The following is a 17,945-nucleotide window of genomic DNA, read 5'->3' as shown; positions in this document are numbered from 1 at the left end:
GGATCAATGTTTACGTAGGTTTCCTCCCACACTCCAAAGACATACTGATATGAAACTTAGATTGCGAGCTCCATTGGAGACAGCAAGCAATGAGAATGTCCGTAAAGTGCCGCAGAATACGTCAGCGCTATATAAGTGAGTAAAATAGATAGACCGCTGCATCTGAGGCGTTATTGCCAATCTGCAGCTTCAAATAGCAGAAACCTGGCGCCTGTTCCACTGCAGAGCAGGAGCCATCTTTAAAGACCCTATCGCTGACGTATACAGTCATGTGGCGGATGGGAAGTGATTAAAGAATTTTCCCTTCTCTTCCTGTTCAGCTGCATAATTGCAAGGCCTCGTCCACACTTCCGTGTCAGTATGACATACAGTACAGACCAAAAGTTTGGACACACCTTCTCATTCAAAGAGTTTTCTTTATTTTCATGACTATGGGGACTACCTCTTGAAGCTCATCAAGAGAATGCCAAGAGTGTGCAAAGCAGTAATCAAAGCAAAAGGTGGCTACTTTGAAGAACCTAGAATATGACATATTTTCAGTTGTTTCACACTGTTTGTTATGTATATAATTCCACATGTGTTAATTCATAGTTTTGATGCCTTCATAGTCATGAAAATAAAGAAAACTCTTTGAATGAGAAGGTGTGTCCAAACTTTTGGTCTGTACTGTACATCAATTAAAATGTCCTTATATAATCTGTGAAGATGTCCGTGAAGGATTCGTGGTTGGTTCATTTGTCAGATTTTCCTCTCCATGTGTCATCCGTAATCCATGGACATTGCACAGATGAAAATTAATTCAGGAGAGTGAGTAAAAAACGGACCCACCAAGGATGCCATCCGTGTTGATTTTCACGGACATATAGACTTCAATGGACGTGTGCAGTCCGGGACACGGGTGAAAGTAGTGATCGCACACCGACCGCAGAAAATCACTGAAATGTGGACAAAAATAATAAAGTAAAGTGGATCAGTATGCTGTCCGTAAAAAAAAAGCAGGAGTATGCATCTGTGAAAAACGTTAGTGTGGACGAGACCTAAAGCCTGCGGCGCAGACAGTGGCATCGGCGAGTGATGAAGGGGTAAGTACTAACTAAATTGTCTTTCTTGCACAGGTTAAAAAAACATTAGTTTAAAAAGCCCAGTGACCTCCTTTAAAGGAAGTCAGCACAATTGACAATATTTAAGGCCTTTACTTAGAGGAGCGTGTAGGCAACTCTTATGCTTCAAGTTCAGATCTTTGGGGTCATTTATCAAACTGGTGTAAAGTAGAACTGCTTTGTTGCCCATAGCAACCCATCAGATTCCACCTTTCATTTTGGACAGCTCCTTTGGAAAATTGAAAGTGTTCCAAGTGTTATATGTTTAAAAATCACAGACATAAATTATGGAAAATTATGGGAATATCATAGACAGTGCAATGAAAATGTCCTAACAGTCATCATAGAGAAGGAAGAACAAATGCCAACGATACTTGTATATGGATGTATCTTATGTCTTATCAGCAATGCCTATATTGCTTATATATCATGGATCAGATTCAGATCCGATTCAAGGTTAGAAAGAGACACCTAGTGTGATTCTTAGTGATTGCATCATTATGCTACAGCAGGTAAAGGAGCACATGTCCGTCCCATATGTCCTATGCTAGAAACCCCACCGCTCACAAGAACGAGGGTCTTGTACCTCTTGGAGTCCACCGAAATGAATGGAGAGTCAAGAGCAAGCATGTTAACCTACCACTCCATTCGTCTCTATGGGAGTTCTGGAAATAGCGCTGTGCTAAGATGAATAGAGGATAGTATCATCAATATCAGAACGGCAGGGGTCCTTAAAGGCTGGGATACAGCCAAAATGTTGCTGCTTGATTTTATGCACACTTCTGTAAAGTCTGTCCAAATAAAGGATTCACTGGAGATGCTGCCCGCTATCTTTCTTCATTGCTATCCTCAGGATAGGTCATCAATATCAGATTGGCGGGGGTCCAACACCCGTACCCCCGCCGATCAGCTGTATGTAGAGGAGTGCTTCCTCCTCTTCAACTGTTTACCTTCTCGTCGTCACCTCTGCAGCGGTGAACAGGTGTAATTACACCCAAGCCGTCCCATCATTTCAATGGGAAGATCGTTCCCATACACTTGTATAGGAGCCATCCGTCCCATTGAAATGAATGGGACGCTTGGTGCAATTACACCTGTTTCACCGCTGCAGATGGGCGACGGCGAGAAGGTAAACATTGAATAGGAGGAAGCGCTGGCACGGAGCGCGCCTCCTCAACATACAGCTGATGGGCGGGGTACCGGTCTTGGACCCCCGCCAATCTGATATTGATGACCTATAGGTCATCTATATTAAAAGTCGCCGGAGAACCACTTTAAGCTCTCAGAGGCCAAAAACCCATAAACTATGGCGAATCAAGTTTTTTTTTTCTAATTCCACCCCATTTTATAATAGTTTTTTCACAGGCTATTACTAAATCGTATGCAATATTAAATCACACCATTAGAAAGTGCAACTTGTCCCACAAAAACAAGCCCCTGTACGGCTATGTGAATGGAAAAACATAAAAAGTTATGGCTCTGGCAAGGCAGAGAATAAAAAAATTAAAAAGAAAAAGCTGAAAATTGCAGGGTCAGGAAGGGGTTAAAGGGGTTTTACCAGGTCATCAGTATCTGATCGTGGGGGTCTTCAAGAAGGCACTGCACTCACAGTAGCTCTGCTTTTCCTAGCTGTGTAACATCACATTCAACGGTCACGTGGCCCAGGCGCAACGCAGCCCCATAGAAGTGAATGGGCTGGGGCTGGGATACCGCTATACATTGTACGCATTGTTCTTGGTTAGCAGAGAGAAGACCGTGGCGCTAACTGCGAGAATTCCCAAACAAGCTGATCGATCCAGAGGATAGGTCATCAGTTAAAAAACGCTATGAAAGCACCTTTAAAAGGGAACCTGTCACCTCCCAAAAACATCCCAAGCGGCAGCAGTACCTTAGAGTAGACAGTAGCATCAGGGCCGGTGCAAGGATTTTTGTCAACACAAGCGAATCTACATTTTGGCGCCCCCCCCCCCCCCCCATCATTTCACATTTCTGCCCCTCATGATTCATGTCCATTTCTTGCCCCCTCCCCCCCATCATTTCACAATTCTGCCCAGGCTCGGACTGGCCCACAGGGGTACAGGGGAATCCCCCGGTGGGCCCCTGAGCAAGGTGGGCCCCTAGTCTCCCACCCCATGCACAAGTGGCACATAATACAGTAGACTTACTGCACTACACACATATATACAATGTACAGCACCTCAACCATCCTACACTGCGTGCAGAATTATTAGGCAAATGAGTATTTTGACCACATCATCCTCTTTATGCATGTTGTCTTACTCCAAGCTGTATAGGCTCGAAAGCCTACTACCAATTAAGCATATTAGGTGATGTGCATCTCTGTAATGAGAAGGGGTGTGGTCTAATGACATCAACACCCTATATCAGGTGTGCATAATTATTAGGTAACTTCCTTTCCTTTGGCAAAATGGGTCAAAAGAAGGACTTGACAGGCTCAGAAAAGTCAAAAATAGGGAGATATCTTGCAGAGGGATGCAGCACTCTTAAAATTGCAAAGCTTCTGAAGCGTGATCATCGAACAATCAAGCGGTTCATTCAAAATAGTCAACAGGGTCGCAAGAAGCGTGTGGAAAAACCAAGGCGCAAAATAACTGCCCATGAACTGAGAAAAGTCAAGTGTGCAGCTGCCAAGATGCCACTTGCCACCAGTTTGGCCATATTTCAGAGCTGCAACATCACTGGAGTGCCCAAAAGCACAAGGTGTGCAATACTCAGAGACATGGCCAAGGTAAGAAAGGCTGAAAGACGACCACCACTGAACAAGACACACAAGCTGAAACGTCAAGACTGGGCCAAGAAATATCTCAAGACTGATTTTTCTAAGGTTTTATGGACTGATGAAATGAGAGTGAGTCTTGATGGGCCAGATGGATGGGCCCGTGGCTGGATTGGTAAAGGGCAGAGAGCTCCAGTCCGACTTAGACGCCAGCAAGGTGGAGGTGGAGTACTGGTTTGGCCTGGTATCATCAAAGATGAGCTTGTGGGGCCTTTTCGGGTTGAGGATGGAGTCAAGCTCAACTCCCAGTCCTACTGCCAGTTTCTGGAAGACACCTTCTTCAAGCAGTGGTACAGGAAGAAGTCTGCATCCTTCAAGAAAAACATGATTTTCATGCAGGACAATGCTCCATCACACGCGTCCAAGTACTCCACAGCGTGGCTGGCAAGAAAGGGTATAAAAGAAGAAAATCTAATGACATGGCCTCCTTGTTCACCTGATCTGAACCCCATTGAGAACCTGTGGTCCATCATCAAATGTGAGATTTACAAGGAGGGAAAACAGTACACCTCTCTGAACAGTGTCTGGGAGGCTGTGGTTGCTGCTGCACACAATGTTGATGGTGAACAGATCAAAACACTGACAGAATCCATGGATGGCAGGCTTTTGAGTGTCCTTGCAAAGAAAGGTGGCTATATTGGTCACTGATTTGTTTTTGTTTTGTTTTTGAATGTCAGAAATGTATATTTGTGAATGTTGAGATGTTATATTGGTTTCACTGATAAAAATAAATAATTGAAATGGGTATATATTTGTTTTTTGTTAAGTTGCCTAATAATTATGCACAGTAATAGTCACCTGCACACACAGATATCCCCCTAAAATAGCTAAAACTAAAAACAAACTAAAAACTACTTCCAAAAATATTCAGCTTTGATATTAATGAGTTTTTTGGGTTCATTGAGAACATGGTTGTTGTTCAATAATAAAATTAATCCTCAAAAATACAACTTGCCTAATAATTCTGCACTCCCTGTATGTTCATATAAAAAACTTGTTAAAATATGTATTATATTTGAATGCATCTGTCCGGTGGGCCCCGAAAATAAATTTTACTGGTGGGCCCTAGGTTCCCCAGTCCGACACTGTTTCTGCCCCTCATGATTCATGTCCATTTCTTGCCCCCCCCCCCCCATCATTTCACATTTCTGCCCCTCATGATTCATGTCCATTTCTTGCCCCCCCCCATCATTTCACATTTCTGCCCCTCATGATTCATGTCCATTTCTTGCCCCCCATCATTTCACATTTCTGCCCCTCATGATTCATGTCCATTTCTTGCCCCCCCCATCATTTCACATTTCTGCCCCTCATGATTCATGTCCATTTCTTGCCCCCCATCATTTCACATTTCTGCCCCTCATGATTCATGTCCATTTCTTGCCCCCCCCCCATCATTTCACATTTCTGCCCCTCATGATTCATATCCATTTCTTGCCCCCCATCATTTTACATTTCTGCTCCTCATGATTCATGTCCATTTCTTGCCCCCCCGCCATCATTTCACATTTCTGCCCCTCATGATTCATGTCCATTTCTTGCCCCCCCCCCCCATCATTTCACATTTCTGCCCCTCATGATTCATGTCCATTTCTTGCCCCCCATCATTTCACATTTCTGCCCCTCATGATTCATGTCCATTTCTTGCCCCCCCCCCCTCATTTCACATTTCTGCTCCTCATGATTCATGTCCATTTCTTGCCCCCCCCCCCATTATTTCACATTTCTGCCCCTCATGATTCATATCCATTTCTTCCCCCCCCCCCCATCATTTCACATTTCTGCCCCTCATGATTCATGTCCATTTCTTGCCCCCCCCCCCATCATTTCACATTTCTGCCCCTCATGATTCATGTCCATTTCTTGCCCCCCATCATTTCACATTTCTGCCCCTCATGATTCATGTCCATTTCTTGCCCCCCCCCCCATCATTTCACATTTCTGCTTCTCATGATTCATGTCCATTTCTTGCCCCCCCCCCATCATTTCACATTTCTGCCCCTCATGATTCATATCCATTTCTTGCCCCCCCCCACCATCATTTTACATTTCTGCTCCTCATGATTCATGTCCATTTCTTGCCCCCCCCATCATTTCACATTTCTGCCCCTCATGATTCATGTCCATTTCTTGCCCCCCCATCATTTCACATTTCTGCCCCTCATGATTCATATCCATTTCTTGCCCCCCCCCCATCATTTCACATTTCTGCCCCTCATGATTCATGTCCATTTCTTGCCCCCCCCCATCATTTCACATTTCTGCCCCTCATGATTCATGTCCCTTTCCCCCCCCCCCATCATTTCACATTTCTGCCCCTCATGATTCATGTCCATTTCTTGCCCCCCCCCATGTGCCAATATCATAGTGCCATCCTCTCCCCCTGTCCCCTAATGCGCCAGTATCAAGTGCCTCTCTCCTCCCCCTCTATGTGCCAGTTCATGGCACCAAATAGCCCCCCCCTCCTCCGCGGGCAGTAAAGTAACACGTCCGGTATTTAAAAAAAACAAGAAACACTTTTATACTTACCTCCATATCAGCGATGCGATGCAGGCCTCTTCATCTTCCTGTGTTCCCAGCAGCCTCTAGTGTTGAAGATTTGGTGCTCGTGTTCTTATTTAGCCTGTCTTTCAGAAAAGTTTATGATAGGATTCGAGCCCATGACCTTCTGTATCAGAGGCAAAGCACTTACCCACACAGCTATGAGAGTTGTATAGCCAGTTACTTAAAATATATATATATATAAGACTTCTACTGTAGATAACTTTGATACCTAGTGTACAACCATACAAATGACAGTTGCCCCAACACACCCAGCTCTGCTACATCCATACACAGTGTGCTGGGGTGGCTGTCATGTGTATGTACACTAGGTATCAAAGTTACCTACAGTAGAAGTCTTATATATCTTGTTTCAAGTCAGCAGCAGTACCTGAGAGTAGCAGGACACCGGCAGCAGTACCTGAGAGTAGCAGGACACCCGCAGCAGTACCTGAGAGTAGCCAGCAGTGTGTTTGTAACAATCATTTTCTTCCTGCAGGCAGATGAAGCAAAAGCTGTAAAACGTTCATTTATCCCCTGCAGGCGCGCTTCTCTAGTCAGGCTTGAAGTCGGCTTCAAGTCACGGTAACCAGGCCCCCTTCCCTGCCCCTTCGCTGTGATTAACAGCGCTTATGCACAACAGTTCGGCTGGCTTTGCCAAACTGCCGGCTGTCAATCACAGCGAAGAGGCAGGGAAGGGGGCGTGGTTACCGTGACTTGAAGCCGACTTCAAGCCTGACTAGAGAAGCGCGCCTGCAGGGGATAAAAGAACGTTTTTACAGCTTTTGCTTCATCTGCCTGCAGGAAGAAAATGATTGTTACAAACACGCTGCTGGCTACTCTCAGATACTGCTGCCAGGTGTTCTGTCAGAAAACCTTAAATCATCAGATTCCCTTACCCCACGTGACTTCCGGGGGTGTGCGCCTCCGCATGGGTAAGGTAAAATTACAGTGAGCGTTGACTAGGAACGCGCGCACGGACTCCGCGCGTGCACCCAGGGGTAAGGAGATCGAACGGTCTTTTTTCTTGTTAAATCTCCTTACCTTCACACTGCGCACACGCAGATTGTAAAATCTCCTTACCCTCACTACACAGCGCGCTTCAGATTTATTGCTGGCTGGCTTCAATTCAGCGCTGTGTCCGTGCGCGCGTCCATGAGTCAACTCTCACTGTAATTTTAACTTACCCATGCCCTGGTACTGCACTTGCGTGGAGGCGCCGTGCTGTGGTACTGTGCTTGCGCGGAGGCGCACACCCCCGGAAGTCACGTGGGGTAAGGGAATCTGACGATTTAAGGTTTTCTGACAGAACACCGGCTTGGGATGTTTTTTGGAGGTGACAGGTTCCCTTTAATGGTTCATGGTGTTAGGGTAAATTCATATGGAGTTTTTGGAGGAGGTTTTGAGGCAGATTTGCCTGCAGGTTTTTCAGTAAAGGTTAGAAGTGGATTTGAAAGGAATAAGAAATATAAAGGAAGGACTTAAACTTCTTCTTCCTGCTGCATAGACTTCTGGCTTTGGCTGAAAAAGCTGAAGGCCAATCTGCCTCAAAACCTCCTCCAAAAAAACTACCTTAAGAAAGCAGATGTGGATTTGCGGTCTACTGAACTTATTTGACTTGGGGCTGCTCCTAAGGGTGTTATTTAAATGTTCCCCTTGGTCTTCACCATTTAACTCCTATAAAGGAATCTGGACTCTGCTGCAGGAGAACAATCTATGTATTCTCGGCTTGCCCGAACGGTCTGAGGGTCAAAACCCGTGGGAATTTATAGAATGATGGCTGAGGGGCCCCAGCCAGACTGCTGCCACAGGACAACCTCCTAGGCCAGCGCTTCCTCAACTAATCAGCAATAAGGACTTGGATATAGCACTCCAAGCGGCCAGGGAAAAACAGGGAGTTAAAGGGGTTGTCTCACTTCAGCAAATGGCATTTATCATAAATATAAAGTTGATACAATTTACTTACTAATGTATTATTACCCATATTGCTTCCTTTGCTGGCTTGGTTCCTTCTTCCCTTACATTATACACTCCTTGTATCCATGGATTATGACCACCCTGCAGTCCAGCAGCGGTGGCCGTGCTTGTACACAATAGGAAAAAGTGCCGGCCTCTCTTGTGTGGGGAGATTGATGGCTACTTTGGTCCTACCTCTCTCACGTAAACATTCTGCTGTTATATGTTGCAGTTAACTTGAACAATGTTGCGATTTGCCCCTTTATCCTGTTACTGTATGCTCCATGATATGGGGTTTAGAGTCTGGTGTTAATAGTTACGGTATATGTTTCTTAAATCTTACGTTACTGCTGTATATCTTGATAATGTGTTTCAGGCTGTCAATATAAAATATTGCAGGAATCCAGAGCAGGGCCCGCGGTTGGTGCCCTTTGTAGAACACTTGGTTAGGGTGCTCACACTATCCTCATACTTTTTTGACACAATACAAGTCTTTGTTCAAGGAGTTTCATTGACCTGAGAAAGTGAAAACAGAATGTTTGAAATCTTTGCTAATTTATTGAAAACGAAAAACTAAAATCTTGCATTGATATAAGTATTCAGACCCTTTGCTGGGGACTTATGCCGTTTTTACATTATGTTTTTGTCTTACATTTAAAGTATACAAAAAATGTATACGTTAAACAGATGCCTCTGACGGATAGTGGCATCCGACTCCATAGAGCTCCATTGTAAAAAAAAGAAAAAGTATACGTTAACGTGTACCGTATATGCCGGCGTATAAGACGACTTTCTAACACTAAAAATTATTTTCAAAAGTCGGGGGTCGTCTTATACGCCGGGTATACTCAGATCCGATGGTATATTCTAACCCCCAGGCGTTCCCATGGGGACGCTTGCCTGGGGGTTAGAATACACAGGGACCCGCCGCTCAGAGGAGTACATTTATTAACTGTAATCTGTAACTTTAACTTTAAATGTGCGCTCATCTCTTTACTAGGGTACCTTACTCTCAGCTCCGCTAACAGGCAGTGCGGGCGGCGCTCACTCACTGACGTTACGTGCCTGCTCCTCCCACTAGGCGGCGCAGGCGCGTGACGTCAGTAAGTGAGCGCCGCCCGCACTTCCTGTTAGCGGAGCTGAGAGTAAGGTACCCTAGTAAAGAGATGAGCGCTCATTTAAAGTTAAAGTTACAGATTACAGTTAATAAATGTATACCACTTTGAGCGTCGGGGAGGGGGATCTGTGGATGGCACTGTCATGGGGGGGTGGGGGGGGATCTGTGGATGGCACTGTTATGGGGATGGAGATCTGTGGATGGAACTGTCATGGGGGGATCTGTGGATGACACTGTTATGGGGAGGGGGATCTGTGGATGGCACTGTCATGGGGGGGGATCTGTGGATGACACTGTAATGGGGAGAGGGATCTGTGGATGGCACTGTCATGGGGGGGGGATCTGTGGATGACACTGTTATGGGGAGGGAGATATGTAGATGGCACTGTTTAAGGGGGATCTGTGGATGGCACTGTTATGGGGAGGGGGAATCTGTGGATGACACTGTCATGGGGTGGATCTGTGGATGAAACATATAGCATAAGATGCTATATAGTGTCATCCATAGATCCCCCCATAAGCAGTGTCATCCACTGATCCCCCTCCCCATAGCAGTGTCATCCACTGATCCTCCTCCCCATATCAGTGCCATCCACAGATCCCAGTCAGTTCCCTGGACTGGAGAAGATCGTCTTGAAGACAGGGAGGGCTGGGCATTCAGGGGTAGTCTTATACGGCAAGTATAGCCCAAACCCTATATTTTAAATGGAAAAGTTGGGGGTCGTCTTATACGCCCAGTCGGCTTATACGCCGGCATATACGGTACATTATTTTTAACTGGACTCTGCAGGATGGAAAAGCGTAGTGTGCTATACTTTTATATGCTTTCTTTTCTAAATTTATATGTTGAATGTAGGGCAAAAACATGACATGGAGCCAGGCTTGGTTTAAACACCTTTAGCAGTGATTACAGCTTCCGATCTTCTCAGGTATGATGCCACAAGGTTTGCATATCTGGATTTAGGGATTTTCTGCTATTCTTTTCTGCAGATCCTCTCAAACCGTTGGTGGACAGACATTTTCAGGCCTCTCCAGAGATATTTGCAGTGTCCCACTACCCTTGTGGGTACTGCAAAGTTGTTGTATTATGCTTTGCACTTCTTATATAGTGCTGCAATGTGTCTTTATGCATAATCCCTGCTTACAGGTGTATTTAGAGTGCATTACACTGAGCCTACCACTAGGGGGAGATAACACCTCCCATATATATAGTCCAGCTCAGGCAGTGTGTGTAGGAGTGTGTTCAGTCTGGGTGTGTCAGTCTCAGGTTCCAGACCAGTTGTGTCCAGTGCAGTCTAGCAGTGTGTAGTGTGTGCAGTCTGCAGCCTTGATCTCTCAGTCAGTTTTCAGCCCAAAGCTGAAGTGGGCCACATACTCAGCAGTATATTAACTTAGAAAATACTAAAGAAAGAGACCCCCAAAGGGTTACAGCCATCTCTACTAGTGCCTTAGGACCTTTGGATTCAAAAGTGAAGGATTCACCAGCCTCCGGCAACTTCACTAACCTGCATAGGGAAACCAGGACCAGCCCTGAAGTCCTCTACCAGTAAGGCTACAAACTTACATCATTTAAAAGCTAGAGAGACATTACACCTGTCAGCAGAGGACCTGTAGCAGTGTTACCTCTATACCAAGAGACTGTTTAATACTTTGGATGTACTGTTATCCAGAGTTATCTTCAGTAAAGTTCCACCCTGGATTTCATCCTTCTTGTCTGTCTCAAGTTCCTTAATTAACACCACAGTATATGGTTGTACCTCTATACAAAAGGTACTGGCGTCACGACTACAAGTGACCTTGCCATAGGCACATTAATACAGACCATCAAGGGCACCTCGAACCACCATCTGGCCAGTGTCCCTTACACCAGAGTGTGCCCCAGAGAGTTCTTGTGCCATTCTCCTCTTCACTTATGCGAGCCTGCCCAGGGACGACATAACCGGGAGTAACCAGAACTGTATTTACCTCGGCTCACCTATTGCTCACACCGTGACCTCACATATAATTCCCCTGTTAGGTGTGGCATACCGCATATTCAATTGGGTTAAAGTCAGGGCTCTGGCTGGGCCACTCAAGGACATTCACAGAACTGTCACTAAGCCACTCCTGTGGTGTCTTGGCTGTTTGCTTAGAGTCAGTTTTGTTGAAAGGTAAACCTTCAGCCCAGTCTGAGGTCCAGAGCACTCTGGATCAGGTTTTCATTAGGAATATTTCTGTACTTTTCTCCATTCAGCTTTCGCTCAACTCTGACCAGTCTCCCTGTCCCAGCCGCTGGTTCACGTTCTGAAAGCTTGTTCTGTGTCTAAATTCTGACCTAAATTCCATTTGTCATTTACCAGTGTCTGTTCCATAGATCTGTATGTATTATGTGGCCTGCTCTTGTCTTGTTCAGGCTATGTTTGCCTTGGTCTTGCGTGTACTCTGCCAGCCTAGTCTCCGCCTGGTTATGTCTGTGTGGTTTTCCTGTGCCTCCGATGAGTTGCACTGGAGTCTCTGACCACTGTGTGTCAGCTGCCAACTATACCAGGACAATTCCAAGAGATAGTGGCCTGGTGGCTCCCCTGCAGCGAAGTCAAAATCCCTGTATAGGGGTAAAGGGAAAAAAACAGGAGATTGCCAGGACAACGCCCTCAGGATTAGCCCAATGTCAAACTGGTTAGTTGGCACAGTGGTTCCACAACCATTGTTCATAACAGCTGTGCTGTTTTTGTGTCAGAAAAACAGCATAGTTTGCTGTACTACACTCTTCCGTGCTCCCGTGCACTGCAATAGTAGTTACTGAAACAGTAGAGTGTCGGCCAGGTCTGTTGCTTCCCTGCCACCTGGTGGTCAGCGATTAGTCCCATCATATCTTAGTAACAGCAAGATGGGATAAACCCCTTCAAGGGGTTGTCCAAGTTAGGGGTGGGCGATATAGACGATATGCAATATAAACTATATAATTCTGGCCAACGATAGAGATTTCGTTTATATCACCATATCGCCATATTGCAGATCGCATTAGAACTTGGCATGCGCCGCTCTCGGCACTCACCATGTTCTCCTGAGCCGGCACAGTGGCGAAGGAGGGAGTCCCTCCCTTTCCACTGTGTGCGGCTGCCGCTGACCACCAATGAGAACAGACTAGGAGGAGGAGGGGAGGGACTGTGGCCACTGCACCACCAATGAGCAAAGAGAGGACGAGCAGGGGAGGGAATGAATACAAACGTAGCCTGCATATGCCGGCCATATCCCATACCCGGCCTCTATTACTGCGCACCGTGATCTGCCGCAATTAACCTCTCAGGTCCTGGGGGGTTAATTGCGGCGGATCACAGCGCGCAGTAATAGAGGCCAGGTATGGGATATGGCCGGCACATGCAGACTACGTTTGTATTCGGGCATGTTAACTATATTCATTGGTGGCGCAGTGGCCACAGCCCCTCCCTTCTACTCCCCCTCTTCGAAGTATTATATTAATTGCGGCCGCCCCCTCCACACGATTAAATCATTGGTGGCAGTGGCCCCAGGGTGGCAGCTTCTGATCGGAGCCCCAGCAGTTTACCTGCTCGCCGTTGCATCTGCAGTGGTGAGCAGGTGTAATTACACCCAAGCCGTCCCATTCATTTCAATGGTACGGATCGCTTCTATACACTTGGTGAAACAAGTGATGTACCTGCATTGAAAAGCCTCCGATAATACTGTATGGCCATACAGAAGAAAATCTCTACAGTAAAGGATTAACTATTCTTATCGTCGAAAGCTGCACCAAAGGAAATTGCGGAACAGAGTGGCAACTCCTGCGATCTTTGGAACTCCTGCGAAATTTAAACCAGCTTGCTGTATGGAGCGACTGAATAAGCCGGCAAATATTTAAAGCTCCATTGAAGCAATAGGGAGACAGCAGACGCTAGACGGTAAGCCAAACATCGATTTAAAGTTTTTCTCCAATCCAAAGCTCATATCGAGCTTAAAAGGATCAGCTATAAGAGACTTTTCACATTATCAGGATTCCTGTGGACACTTTATGAACATATTGCGCTCCCAGTGAATACACCTACAACATTTTCAGTGACATTCAGTTTCCCAAATTGGGATAGAGCTCTAGAAGATAATACCCCCTCTTTCCCAAATAACAGCATATACTTGAAGTTTCTTGGTGTGATATATATTATTGAATTTATCGACACTATTGAGTCATATGAATATAGTGTTGATCATATCTACCACAATATGTGACTGTAATGTTGTATATTATTGCTACATTGTTCTTATAAATTTTATTACTTGTATTTTATGGGGATATAATAAATATTTTCTGCACATGTCAATTTGGTTGCCAAGTGTATGAGTGCTCGCTCATTACTCTATTACTACATTTGCCTTTTAAGAGAGGGTGGGGTGATTCCCTCTATATGAGCTTGCAGCACCATACCTTAACTACTTGCTAGTGAGCCACCACAACCTACCACTATACTTCATTTTCTTTCAGTAATAGTAAGAGTAAAGAAATATGTGGTCCCTTTATTGTTGTTATTATTATTATTATTATTATTATTATTATAATATTAACCACTTGCCGCACACCTAACGCCGAAAGGCGTCATTGCGGCGGCTCTCCCAGGCTACGCTAACGCCGATTGGCGTCATCTCGCGTGAGCCGAGATTTCCTGTGAACGCGCGCACACAGGCGCGCGCGTTCACAGGATCGGAAGGTAAGCGAGTGGATCTCCAGCCTGCCAGCGGCGATCGTTCGCTGGCAGGCTGGAGATGTGATTTTTTTAACCCCTAACAGGTATATTAGACGCTGTTTTGATAACAGCGTCTAATATACCTGCTACCTGGTCCTCTGGTGGTCCCTTTTGTTTGGATCGACCACCAGAGGACACAGGCAGCTCAGTAATATGTAGCACCAAGCACCACTACACTACCCCCCCCTGTCACTTATTCACTCTTGATCACCCCTGATCACCCCATATAGACTCCCTGATCACCCCCCTGTCATTGATCACCCCCCTGTCATTGATCATTGTCATTTGCGGATCCACTGATACATGGATCGGATCCGCAAAACACATACGGACGTCTGAATGGAGCCTTACAGGGGAGTGATCAATGACGGGGGTGATCACCCCATATAGACTCCCTGATCACCCCCCTGTCATTGATCACCCCCCTGTAAGGCTGCATTCAGATGTCCGTATGTTTTTTACGGATACATGGATCGGATCCGCAAAACACATACAGACGTCTGAATGGAGCCTTACAGGGGGGTGATCACCCCATATATACTCCCTGATCACCCCCCTGTCATTGATCACCCCCTTGTAAGGCTCCATTCAGACGTCCGTTTGTATTTTTACGGATCCACGGATACATGGATCGGATCCCCAAAACACATACGGACATCTGAATGGAGCCTTATAGGGGGGTGATCAATGACAGGGGGGTGATCACCCCATATAGACTCCCTGATCACCCCCCTGTCATTGATCACCCCCCTGTAAGGCTGCATTCAGATGTCCGTATGATTTTTACGGATCCACGGATACATGGATCGGATCCGCAAAACACATACGGACATCCGAATGGAGCCTTATAGGGGGTGATCACCCCATATAGACTCCCTGATCACCCCCCTGTAAGGCTGCATTCAGATGTCCGTATGATTTTTACGGATCCACGGATACATGGATCGGATCCGCAAAACACATACGGACATCTGAATGGAGCCTTATAGGAGGGTGATCAATGACAGGGGGGTGATCACCCCATATAGACTCCCTGATCACCCCCCTGTCATTGATCACCCCCCTGTCATTGATCACCCCCCTGTCATAGATCACCCCCCTGTAAGGCTGCATTCAGATATCCGTATGTTTTTTACGGATCCACGGATACATGGATTGGATCCGCAAAACACATACGGACATCTGAATGGAGCCTTATAGGGGGGTGATCAATGACAGGGGGGTGATCACCCCATATAGACTCCCTGATCACCCCCCTGTCATTGATCACCCCCCTGTAAGGCTCCATTCAGACATTTCTTTGGCCCAAGTTAGCGGAAATTTTTTTTTTTTTTCTTACAAAGTCTCATATTCCACTAACTTGTGTCAAAAAATAAAATCTCACATGAACTCACCATACCCCTCACGGAATCCAAATGCGTAAAAATTTTTAGACATTTATATTCCAGACTTCTTCTCACGCTTTAGGGCCCCTAGAATGCCAGGGCAGTATAAATACCCCACATGTGACCCCATTTCGGAAAGAAGACACCCCAAGGTATTCGCTGAGGGGAATATTGAGTCCATGAAAGATTGAAATTTTTTGTCCCAAGTTAGCGGAAAGGGAGACTTTGTGAGAAAAAAATAAATAAAATCTATTTCCGCTAACTTGTGCCAAAAAATAAAAATTTCTATGAACTCGCCATGCCCCTCATTGAATACCTTGGGGTGTCTTCTTTCCAAAATGGTGTCACATGTGGGGTATTTATACTGCCCTGGCATTTTAGGGGCCCTAAAGCGTGAGAAGAAGTCTGGGATCCAAATGTCTAAAAATGCCCTCATAAAAGGAATGTGGGCCCCTTTGCGCATCTAGGCTGCAAAAAAGTGTCACACATCTGGTATCGCCGTACTCAGGAGAAGTTGGGAAATGTGTTTTGGGGTGTCATTTTACATATACCCAAGCTGGGTGAGATAAATATCTTGGTCAAATGCCAACTTTCTATAAAAAATGGGAAAAGTTGTCTTTTTCCGAGATACTTATCTCACCCAGCATGGGTATATGTAAAAATACACCCCAAAACACATTGCCCAACTTCTCCTGAATACGGCGATACCACATGTGTGACACTTTTTTGCAGCCTAGGTGGGCAAAGGGACCCACATTCCAAAGAGCACCTTTCGGATTTCACAGGTCATTTACCTACTTACCACACATTAGGGCCCCTAGAATGCCAGGACAGTATAACTACCCCACAAGTGACCCCATTTTGGAAAGAAGACACCCCAAGGTATTCCGTGAGGGGCATGGCGAGTTCCTCGAATTTTTTATCTTTTGTCACAAGTTAGCGGAAAATGATGATTTTTTCTTTATTTTTTTCTTACAAAGTCTCATATTCCACTAACTTGTGACAAAAAATAAAAACTTCCATGAACTCACTATGCCCATCACGAAATACCTGGGGGTGTCTTCTTTCCAAAATGGGGTCACTTGTGGGGTAGTTATACTGCCCTGGCATTTTAGGGGCCCAAATGCGTGCAAAGTAGTTTGAAATCAAAATCTGTAAAAAATGACCAGTGAAATCCGAAAGGTGCTCTTTGGAATGTGGGCCCCTTTGCCCACCTAGGCTGCAAAAAAGTGTCACACATCTGGTATCCCCGTACTCAGGAGAAGTTGGGCAATGTGTTTTGGGGTGTCATTTTACATATACCCATGCTGGGTGAGAGAAATATCTTGGCAAAACACAACTTTTCCCATTTTTGTTTTATACAAAGTTGGCATTTGACCAAGATATTTATCTCACCCAGCATGGGTATATGTAAAATGACACCCCAAAACACATTGCCCAACTTCTCCTGAGTACAGAGATACCACATGTGTGACACTTTTTTGCAGCCTAGGTGGGCAAAGGGGCCCACATTCCAAAGAGTACCTTTCGGATTTCACAGGTCATTTTTTACAGATTTTGATTTCAAACTACTTCGCACGCATTTGGGCCCCTAAAATGCCAGGGCAGTATAACTACCCCACAAGTGACCCCATTTTGGAAATAAGACACCCCAAGGTATTTCATGATGGGCATAGTGAGTTCATGGAAGTTTTTATTTTTTGTCACAAGTTAGTGGAATATGAGACTTTGTAAGAAAAAAAAAAAATCATAATTTTCCGCTAACTTGTGACAAAAATAAAAAGTTCTATGAACTCACTATGCCCATCAGCGAATACCTTAGGGTGTCTACTTTCCGAAATGGGGTCATTTGTGGGGTTTTTCTACTGTCTGGGCATTGTAGGACCTCAGGAAACATGACAGGTGCTCAGAAAGTCAGAGCTGCTTCAAAAAGCGGAAATTCACATTTTTGTACCATAGTTTGTAAACGCTATAACTTTTACCCAAACCATTTTTTTTTTTTTACCCAAACATTTTTTTTTTATCAAAGACATGTAGAACAATAAATTTAGAGAGAAATTTATATATGGATGTCGTTTGTTTTGAAAAATTTTACAACTGAAAGTGAAAAATGTCATTTTTTTGCAAAAAAATTGTTAAATTTCGATTAATAACAAAAAAAGTAAAAATGACAGCAGCAATGAAATACCACCAAATGAAAGCTCTATTAGTGAGAAGAAAAGGAGGTAAAATTCATTTGGGTGGTAAGTTGCATGACCGCTAAAGTTGTGGAGTGCCGATTTGTAAAAAAGGGCCTGGTCTTTAGGGGGGTATAAACCT

At 45.1% G+C, this 17,945-nt stretch overlaps 1 long non-coding RNA gene across 1 annotated transcript; it reads left to right on the top strand.

Moving 5' to 3' along the window:
- The first annotated feature begins 17 nt into the window (after window positions 1–17).
- On the top strand, window positions 18–15,892 carry LOC120986913. Its single transcript, XR_005775842.1, has 3 exons — window positions 18–139; window positions 8,929–8,931; window positions 15,859–15,892. It is a non-coding gene; the product is annotated as an uncharacterized LOC120986913 (long non-coding RNA).
- Window positions 15,893–17,945: the final 2,053 nt, after the last annotated feature.

This window comes from Bufo bufo, chromosome 1 (genome assembly GCF_905171765.1).
Source record: "Bufo bufo chromosome 1, aBufBuf1.1, whole genome shotgun sequence".
Lineage (NCBI taxonomy): Eukaryota > Metazoa > Chordata > Amphibia > Anura > Bufonidae > Bufo > Bufo bufo.
Note: the sequence above shows the minus strand (reverse complement) of the source record. Positions and strands in the feature narration are given on the sequence as shown.